The 10821-nt window shown below is 34.0% G+C and overlaps 1 pseudogene; it reads left to right on the forward strand.

The window, feature by feature from the left end:
* Positions 1-799: 799 nt before the first annotated feature.
* Positions 800-1225, forward strand: LOC146993518 (histone-lysine N-methyltransferase SETMAR pseudogene; annotated as a pseudogene).
* Positions 1226-10821: the final 9596 nt, after the last annotated feature.

Consider the following 10821-nt stretch of genomic DNA (forward strand, 5'->3'; position numbering starts at 1 on the left):
GTATTATAAAATACTAGCGGGCAAGCTCGCTAGATGAGCGGGCTGCTGCCAGAAAGGAAAATTTATAAGTTCTATGTACACTTGAAAAGAAAATGCATAAAAACATTTCAGTATGAATGAAATAATTTCATTCTTTCTAAGCAACAACCAATTTGTAAATAATTTTTTTGTTGCCAAACCAGGAATCAAAAACTTTGGACACTTCAATACGTATACTTATGGCGTCATGATTTAAATTTACTGTAATCTAATGAAATTCAAGGAAATAAGTTAATTATAAATGCAGGAAAATGCGTATAATTTGATATTCTGTACGAGGAAGTCATGTGAGGTTCACATTAGATTTTTCTATTTATTTCACTGTTATAAAATCTGAAAGATAAAGATTTTATACTGCAAAGTTAGCAGCAGCAGTTTATTGGTTAGCAATTTAATGTAACGAATGGGATGTTTAAATATTTAGACTACAGACGTTTATGTCATGAAAAAGGAGATATAAATAAGTTAATACAAGGTAACCAAAAAAGTTCTTTCCGTTTCTGATATGACATTGAAAGAGTGAACTGCAAAATAAAATAGTCGCCAAACCTGGCGATGAAGTGGTTAGCATGGGAGTCCGGACACAGCGACTGATTGAAATGGACGCGTCAACGGCGCTCGTTCCGAGTTGTTTGCTGTATGATTTTAAAGTGGGCCTATCAGCAGTAGTATCAAGTCGCCGAATTTGCGAGGCCATTGGGGATGAGTCGTTAGCAAACAAACCGCTAGGCAATGGTTCCAGAAGTTCACATTATGGGATATGTCTCTTAGTGATGCACAACGCAGCGGTGGGCCACAAACGCTGGACGATGAGGCCCTGAGATCAGCCATGGAGGGTGACAGTAGCCAAACATATGGTGAGCTTGCTGCACATTTCCAAGTGCCTGATGAAATGATCAAACTCCATTTGCACCGCATAGGAAAGGTATACAAGCTGAGCAAGTGGGTACCCCACTCACTGTCTGATGCAAACAAGCAACAGCGTGTCTTTGTTTGTTTGTCATTGCTTACTAGGCACGGCGATGCATCCATATTTGATCAAGTACTCACCAGCGATGATAATTGGGTCCAGTATGACACATCCAAGCTTTCAAGACATTGGTTATCACCACAGGACCCTGTGCCTCACACTGCGAGACCTTCTCTCCACCCACGTAAGATCATGGCTCTGTATCTGGTGAACTAGTCGCCAAGTGGTGCACTATGAGCTCCTGCTAGTCGGCCAAACCATCACGGCAGGCCTGTACTTGCAGCAATTGGAACGTGTGCATCAGGCACTGATGCATAAAGAGCCACCATTGGTCAATCGTAAGGGTGTACTCCTCCTCCATGGCTCGGGAGGCCAGGGACACCATTCATCGACTAGGCTGGGAGACAGTACCTCATCCACCATACTCCCTAGTCCTCGTGCCAACAGACTACCATCTTTTCCATTCCCTGGACGACCATCTTCGTGAGAACAACAATCGACCAGACCTCGAAAAGGCACTCACGGACTTCATTGAGTCCAAGACTCCTAAGTTTTACCGCGATGGCATCGCCACTTGTTGGTAAAAAGCACTGGATGCCGATGGTGATCACTTTGAGGATTAGCGGTAATTATTAATTGTTTTCTGACTTTTTCTTTTTGTCTGTTCAAAACAGCAAGAACGTTTTTTGGTTACCTTGCAAAACAAAATAAAACCGGCATCTACTAGTAAACTTTTTACAGCTTCGCACAGGAACTATCCCACAGAATATATTGTTGGATTTCTGCTGGTTTGTAATTCCACTAATACTTACGAATGGAATATGTTCCTATATATGTAACGGTTTAAGAGTACTAATAGAATCAATATTATTTATTATGCAGGAAAGTCTCCGCTTGAAAATTAGAAACAGAAGAGAAGATTTCTGTGAATTTACATTACATGTTTGAATTAGTTGCATGTATTTTCGTTTTGCTGAAATAGTTTTTAAATCATAAACTTAAAAATTTTAAATTTTAATTATATTTTAATTAAAAAATATTTTTAAATCTCTAAGAATAGTTTTAATCAGAATTCATTGCTCTGGCGAAATAGAAATTTACGCCTGTAAGTTTGCAGAAAATATTTGTTGGAATTCTCATGCGCAGGCGATTCAATTAAAAAAGCGCATAGTTATGTTTTAAATAATTCATTTTTTATTTAAATAAGCTTCTAAATGTGATGTTGCATTCTAGCTCTTGTAATTAGTTTAAAAATGTCAAAGATGTCAATTGCATTTGGAATTAAGAATAGATCTCTACGAAATAATAAATTTGTTTCTTTTGCTGGAAATTATACACTTATGGGTTTACACAACTGAATGTAAAAATAAGAGACAGACAAGTTGTCATATTACACACTTCCGTTAGAATGCTATCAAATTCGATATTAATATATAAACATACACATTCAGGTGGAGATCTTCCAGGAGGTCTTCAATTTTATGCCGCTGTTCATTCAGGAGCGATGTTACACAAGCTTTGATGGCAGCCACCCAACGACTCAAACGCTCCTTGCTGCAAATATCCTTCTCTGCGGAGAAAAGCAAATGATAATTTTGAATTATATTCATTGAGAAATGCATTTTATGTTACAGATGTACCTAGGTCGCAAATAAGAAAATATAATATAATATAATAAAACGACACACGATTAAAGATTCGGTAAATAAACAATTAATTTTTTCAAACAATTTTAGAATGACGCAACAAATATAATTCGCTTGGATAAACAGAATATTCTGAGGCAATAAAAAAGATTGGGATGCATATCAGATGTGAGGCATATCAGATATGAAGTTGCATATTTTCTATATCATTAAGATAAAACAAAAGCCAGTTTGGAAATTTAAGCCTATTTCATTTGCATTACTTGAATTTTTAAAGGCTTTGACTAAGGAAGACTTTGACTAAGACAATAGGAATAAATGCTAAGCGAAAAAAGTTAAAACACATCAGGTTTCTTTACGATGAAAATCAAACCCATGGTGAGCTTAACAAAATTGACTTAGGATTAGGTTATATGAATATAGCAAACCACAGGAGGGCTATCGCCTAAAGAGATGGTTGCCTTGGAGGAGTCCAATAGTTGGATATTTCCGTTGAAATATAGTACATGAAATTTTACGTGATTACAATACTTTCTTTATTTCGAACAAGGAAGTAAAAATGAGGAGCTAAAAAGTTTATTTTGGGTAACAGAAAATCGACTATCATGATTATTAGCATTTGAAGAAGTATAGTTTATGAAATACGGGAAATTTCCAAAGCTGAAAGAAAAATTACTAATGCGTACAAAGCGCAGTGGCATTATAGAAGAATTAATCCGTCATTTCAGCGGTGAAAAAGAAGAATTGCGTTTTCTCTAGAACATATGCAATCGTTTTGGTCTAATGGAATTCCAATGCAAACTTGATTCACCCTATAAGAAATTAAAGGTCACTTGTGTACGGACTGATTTCGATTAATATATAGGAAGTGTTTCTTAAACTTTATTCGATAGGCGTGATAATGTTTAAGAATAAGAAGTACGAGGGTAAGGTTTATTCAATGTAAAAAGGCTGTCCTCAAGGCTCCTCAAGACTCAAGACTCAATTTTCTTTCGAGATTACAAGCATTGCTGGATTTCGTCTCCTATTGGGCGATCTCTCATAAACTCACTTTAAGTCCTTCAGAAAGTAAAACCATATAATTGTTTCCAGAAATTTGGACGAACAAAATATTCCAGAAATGTCGAATCATCGAGTATCATCGAGGCTTTTGATACTCGATGATTCGACGTTGGAACTTGTAGGAAGTGTTAACTATCTTAGTGTCATGCTTGACCTAAAATTAGCATGCAAAAAGCACGTCGAGTTTCTTTCTACTAAATGTGAACAATTCATCAATGATTTTGACCGAACTGCCAAAAATACTTTTGGAGCAAGCTATAAAGACAAGAAACTGATGTATACGTTCTGTGCCTTTCATTTCGTTCGGCTCTCGTGTTTGGGGACATGTTTTTGCAAAGAAAGATAGTAAAAGAAATCTGGAAAAAAAATTCAACGGAGAATTCTTCTTCGGATTATTAATGCTTATAGAATCTTAAGTTATGAGATTACTTTTGTTCTTGCAGGAATTGCGCCTATTGATTTCAAAACTGAATATAGGAATATTATTTTCGAGGTATTGGCAAATGATACTTTGAAAGACTGTCTAAACGAAATGTCCCCTTTCTCGATACTCCTCATCCACGTGCTTTAGAGCCCTTAAATTTCTGCAATTATAGAGACCAATGAAAAGTCTTTTCATATGGTTCATAGATGGCTGTAAAATGAAATAAGTTTGGCCTTGCATTTATTCTTTTTTAAGACCAATTTGAGGTTTGCCATTTTGATCACAGTATTCGAAATGAATGCATTGTTTCTCAGGCAGAACTTCTCAGTATTTATCTTACCATTAAGTGGATCAAGGATAATGGGACGGCATCATCAAGGTACTTATATGTTCTAATTCTGTTCCTTCTCTTCACCTTTTGAGCAGTATTACCAACAGAGACAAATTAGCAATCGAAACTATTAACTGTCAGTTCGCTTAGAAATAGAGGAATTGACAACCGTTTTGCTCATGTGCGTGGTCACCATGGATTCTGTGGAAATGAAAGAGCTTGTTTCTTAGCAAAGGATGCTCTAAATTTACCATAGATGTCAATATTAGTATTCCAAAAAAATTCAATCTTCAATAACAAAGAGTTATTGGAGATCCTTTTATTATAAGAAGTTTTTAACTAAGTGGAATGAGAAATGTATATCAGCTTGTAATGCTGAGGGCACCAAAAAATTCATTCCTTCTATTTATCACAGACTGCATTCCGAATATTTCATCTTTATTAATTTTAAAGTATTATCTTACCTGTTTAGTTTCAATCTAAGATTGATTTATGGGAATGTTCAAAAAGAGTACCTCAAGATGCCTAACATTTAATTTTTTCCTGCTCTTTTATCGATAACCCTAGATTGTGCTTGCAGAACGATTGGAAAACGTTTGGTGTGGCTTGGCTAGTGAACTTATCAGTTTTTGTGAATTCTAAACTGCTATTCTCTCTTTCTATTCATTTTATTTATGCGTGTAATATTTTATACTTTTGTAAGCTCCTTGTTGTACAGTTGTGGTGCACGGGGAGATCGTATGTGTTAAAAACAATTAAGTAAGAAGCTATTGAAATCGGAGCAACAAGCTCTTTTTCCTTATGCAAACAAAAGTAAACTAAATCATTTCATTTTTCTTATAATTTTATAACACCACTTGCGAAGATAAGAAAGTTTCGCTACGAATATGTTATGAAAATTCAGTTTAGTTGACGGTCGTTTTGATACCTGATTTTTACCAATGGTTAACAGGTATATTACAGATATTTTACCAATGATTAACAGGTATATTTTAGTTAATGACATATCATAAACTAGAATTTATCAAATTTTGAAATATTTGTATGAATAAAGAATAATAAACTGAAATTTAAATAGAATTCATTAACATTGAAAATGAAGTCGATAGTGCACGGAATCCATAACGTTCGATCAAGCGTTCATAAAATAGGACATAATATATAAATATTAAATCATATTATATTAATATAAAGGCTCAGTCAAGAAATCAAACACACAAAAATTTTTCAGATTTCAATTTAAAGTAACCATGCTAAAATTCATGCAAAAAGATGACAGATAAATTACTAATAATAATATTTATAATCACTGTAATAATAATATTTATAATTACTGCCCATAATTAATATTTATAATTACTGTCCTTAATTAATAATATGTCCTTAATTAATAACATTTACTATTCATAATTTTTAATTTTCGATTAAAAATTTGATTAAAATCTTAACGTAAATATGAAAAGCATTAAATAAAACCCATACAGAGCAACTTAATCTTAACTTTAATCAAGTCTATTCACTAACAAGCCATTTTAAACGATCATCGATTTACATCCGGAAGAATCAAGCTCTTCAGTTTTCATAACAAACCTCTTTGAATAAAACTAAAGATGGGGATAACAATAGGCCTACTGCATGCATTTTAAAAAATTAAAATGTACTTACTAATGTAGTAACAGCTGGTGACTGTAGTTTCTACAAACATAAAGGATATATTAATGCATGAAACTAAAATATGAAAAGTAAACCAGAAAAGGAATAAAATTAAGGATTGAAATACAGCTATCAAAATAATTAATGAAAACATATTCATAATTAATATGTAATATGAATATCTAAAATCTTAATTAGAATTAAATATACTCCCTTTTTCAAAATTATATGTGATTTTTCAAAATTTTTTATTACAGTAGTGAAATGCTTATCGCGGAAAAAGAAGAAAATTTATATTACCGAAACATAAATAGTAACGTCTGCATAAATTAGTATTTTATAAGTATTAAAAACGTATAACATTGTATAAATAATACTACTATTATTTTTTATGATACTAATAAAGTATAAAACGTAAAGTTAAAAAGAATGGAAATGCATTTTGTTCAATGGAATCTAATGGAGTAACATCTCAGCGAAATTGGAATTTGATTGTATGAAGCACAAAGATTCAAAATAGTCAACATATTGTGGAAAAGTAATAAGTTTCAAAACATATATAATTCACTCTTAAATACGTCTATTTCAAATAGATTTTAGGAACATTTATTGTTTGGTAAAATTATTTTTTTTTGTTTCTCATTGGTTAGCAAAATTTTTAGCACAGTTTACTTTACTTTCTTTCCACCGACAGCGAGGCAGCCGATCCACTGAGGTAGCATATCGGTCACATGGCCCCGCTGACGGAACTAGCTTATTCCACATAACACACTTTGGTGCATATTGTGCTCAAGACTGGTGCATATTGTGCTGGGGCACTTTGATGCATATTGTGCTGAGGCAGTGCAAACAAATGCTGGGCGGCGACTCAGTGGTGCAGTGGTGGAAGAAGGGTGCATTGCGGGTGAGGAGAACAATTTCAGTTTCACATTTACAGAATTATAGATAGATGGTTACAATAGACATCCAGAACGTGAACAATAAGTGAGTACTGTGGATTGCCAAATACAGGTATAACTGAGTTATAATCAGCTGAATTGTGCATTAATTATGAATATGAGCAGTTAACAGAGTGATTGAGAAAACAGTAAAAATAATACATAAAATAAGGCAAATACTAAATAATAATACTAAAAGTATTAAAAGGAAAATAATACATAAATAAAGTAAGGTAAAACAGTAAAAATACTACATAAAATAAGGCATAATACTAATAAAGTTTACCTTACAGCAAAGTTTTACCTTACAGAGCTTTATTTTTTTAGCATACTTTTGACACAATAATGCGAGTGCAGATGCCAAGAAAAAAAATCATATTACTGAAAAAAATTACATTTAATACTTTTCCCTTATGGTACATAGAAAATTATGAGTTTTTATTACAGTTTTCATTCATTATATCTGAGTATTTTAAAATTATTTCAGGAACGTGAAACACGTACTTTTCAAAATACACAGCTATATTTTATCTCCATTTCAATATTAATTTTTCAATGAATTTAGTACTAATTTATATATATGAAGGTTGATTATTCATTGCTTGAAAAGGCCGTGAACGCTGCCCCTACTCGTCCTGAAATTTTTGATCCGTCAAAGAAAATCTCTGTTGCCCTGAGGGTGGCGATTTGCATCAGGATAGATGTGAAGTAAGATTTACATCTATCCTATGCCAGCATAGAATGCTTCCAAGATCCCCCTGTCTTACAACCAAGAGATCTAGCCATCCTTTCCTGGTGCAAATCGCCACCCTCAGGACAACAAAGAGAGATTTTTCTCTGACGGATAAAACATTACAGGACGAGTAGGGTCTTTTCGAACAATGAGTTCTTTCGAGTCAATATGTCTTTTCGTTCACGGTCTTTTCGAATAATGAAGAAATTTATCAAGCACAATTCCGTCTAAGCAACCACGCTTCAGTCTTCCAAGCGGAGAACAGCAGCTCACACTTCATTCTTCACAGATAGCATGAGCGTTCTGAATGCGCTGAATTCCTTTCCTCCAAAACATCCGCACACGGCAGCACTTAAAGAGATCCTCTTGACGTTAGGCTCCTCCTTCCCTTTAAAGATCAACTCGATAAAAAGACACTCCGGGCAGAAATGCAATGAACGGGCTGATAAACTAGTTAAGACCGCAGCTCTCAAACCAGAAATTGACAAGGAAGTTCCGTTTTCCGCAGAAGTTGCGAAAAGGCTCGCTCCTCAAGGCAACATTCCAAGAGACATGGTCATCACGATGGCAGGAAGAATAGACAGGAAGATTTACTTACAACATCTTCCCAATACCTACCCTCAAGAGGCTCAAAATGCAACCGACTCTTTCTCCAAGCCTGTACCAACCACGGGAAATTCCCAGCATATTACAGACGATTCCTCAGAAGGGACGTTAACTTGCGGTTTTCGCGGTAAAAGAAGCGGATTCACTTCATTACCTGTTCTTCTGCCCTCTGACAGAGCACATACGACAGCAGTTCTTTCCTTCCGAATACATCACATATCCTGTGAATAGACTTCTAACGGACTATTACTGGAACAAGGCCATCTTAGAGATAATGAAGCAAGTGAATGAAAATAATTATATCTAAGAAACTAAAGATTAATGTAAAACGTAGAATGGTGGCCTAACCTTCAGATTGCTAGCAACTACTAGGATGACTTCCTAACCCTGTAGTGTCATTAACTTAGTTTGGCGGAACAGGTTAAGTGACCATATGTAGATTATTCCTTAAAATATGTGTATGATGAAAGTATATTGAAACGCCAAGTTAACTAAAAATACGTAGTACGTCAATTTAAACTTTTTGATGGAGAGATTTCAAATATTAAGAATTAAGATAGAGAAAGTTTTAATTACATATCCAAATACTGCAGTCACAACATTTTCGTTCAAGAATATTAGGAATGATACTTTTCAGCACTTAATTTTAAAGTACTTCAATGAATTTTGATTAGAAATGCGTGAAATTTCACTGTTGATAGTAAAATATTACTATGTTCACCAACCAATATATAATGATAAAGAATCTAAGTTTGGTTTTGATTATCAGGGTTAATGATCCGAGATTGTCTCCGGAGCTTTTGCATAGGTGCTCTTACATGCTATGATGACCTTCGGGTACTTCTTTACTGGCTTTGTTTAATGAGACTCATAGTACAAAATAACATTTTCTGCAAAATAGTACTGATAACTTCATATAAAGTGGTATCTTAAATGATGGGTTTATTGTTGTGTTTGATAATGTATTTTACTAAAATCGAAGACTGCAGAAATATTTTATTCACAGTTAATTACTGGAATAATATCCAAATTTTGTTTCGTTTAAACATATCATGTGTGACAATCATGATTCCGTGAAAACGCTTCTAATATTATCATAGTGCATTCATTAAAGTGCAAATAATTTTGGGGTCTCTTCTGGTATTGGGACTGGATTCAGAAATATATGTCTGTATGGCGTGCCACATCAATAAAAAGTTATTTTTATCAAAAGAAATGTTTCAGAACTTTGGAATTTTACGCAGAAACATTTATGCAGGTGTTCACAGTATAATCAGTAGTTACACTTCAAACTACTAAGAACATTAAACACAAGGCAATGCAATGCACATCTAAAGAGAAAGCTAACTCATATTTATCTCAGTTTATGCGGAACTGCAACTCGCAACAACAGTAACTAAGCAACTGAGAGCAGATGCTCCATCTTCGGCCTTAAATAGTTTTCCACAGGCCGCCGAGATATTTCTCATACTTTCTGCTTCTGGAAATTACTGAAAAGTAATACGAGGATGAAATTACGGTTACAGCTAACATAGTGGTCAATTACATTTATTCAGTTACAATAGTTATTACGATGATACAGGTGACAGGTGGCGGAGGATGGAGACACTTAGTATCTAACAAAGGTAAGCAGGTATATGTCCCACTCTCTCTATCTTTAACCAGCTCTCGAGTCCCAGGAGGCCTATTACGGTGATACTAGTACCGGACTGAAAATGTTGCCAAATTTGCTGACTTCGCGAATTTTAGTCAAATTTGGCGACAACCTAAGTCGCCAAAACCGTTATTAGCTTGGCAATATTTCGCCGTATTACCAAGATACCTATTTACTCAATGTTAAATGTACTTGCCCCTGTACTCCTACTTTCCAGCATAGCTTTCTCTTATCTCGTGCTACATTGTTCAGAAAAATACAACAATTTTATTCATAATTCTACTAACATTACCTATCTAAGTACAATATTTTTAAAATGATATCTGAATACAGAATATTGATTACTTACGTGGAGCAGGAGGCGTGAGACATTCTCGGCGAGTGGCTATTTAAGAGCACGCACAAAATATTATTCATTATTCTTGTATATGTATATATATATATATAAATACATATTAAAAGCACCTTAAATATAATTTCTTGCAAGACACAAACATGATATAAAATTAATTAAAAAATTCATTTTGATATTGTAACCAAGATTTGACTTTAAGAGGTAGATTAAACATTTCTGTGTTTTTAGACAAAAAGTCTAGAAAACAAAGTAAAGTTGGATTCGATTTTTACAAATCATTGATAATTATCCAATCAATCGCGTAATCATCCATAGTACAAAGCAAAATACGGAATAACATAATTTCAAAGCTAATGAATGAAATTAGTCGCAAATTAAAAAATTGTAGTCCAAGTAGGTTACCTAGCAGA

Source organism: Stegodyphus dumicola, chromosome 12 (assembly GCF_044657685.1).
Source record: "Stegodyphus dumicola isolate Sdum_Otavi_A_Nest chromosome 12, ASM4465768v1".
NCBI classification, from domain to species: Eukaryota; Metazoa; Arthropoda; class Arachnida; order Araneae; family Eresidae; genus Stegodyphus; species Stegodyphus dumicola.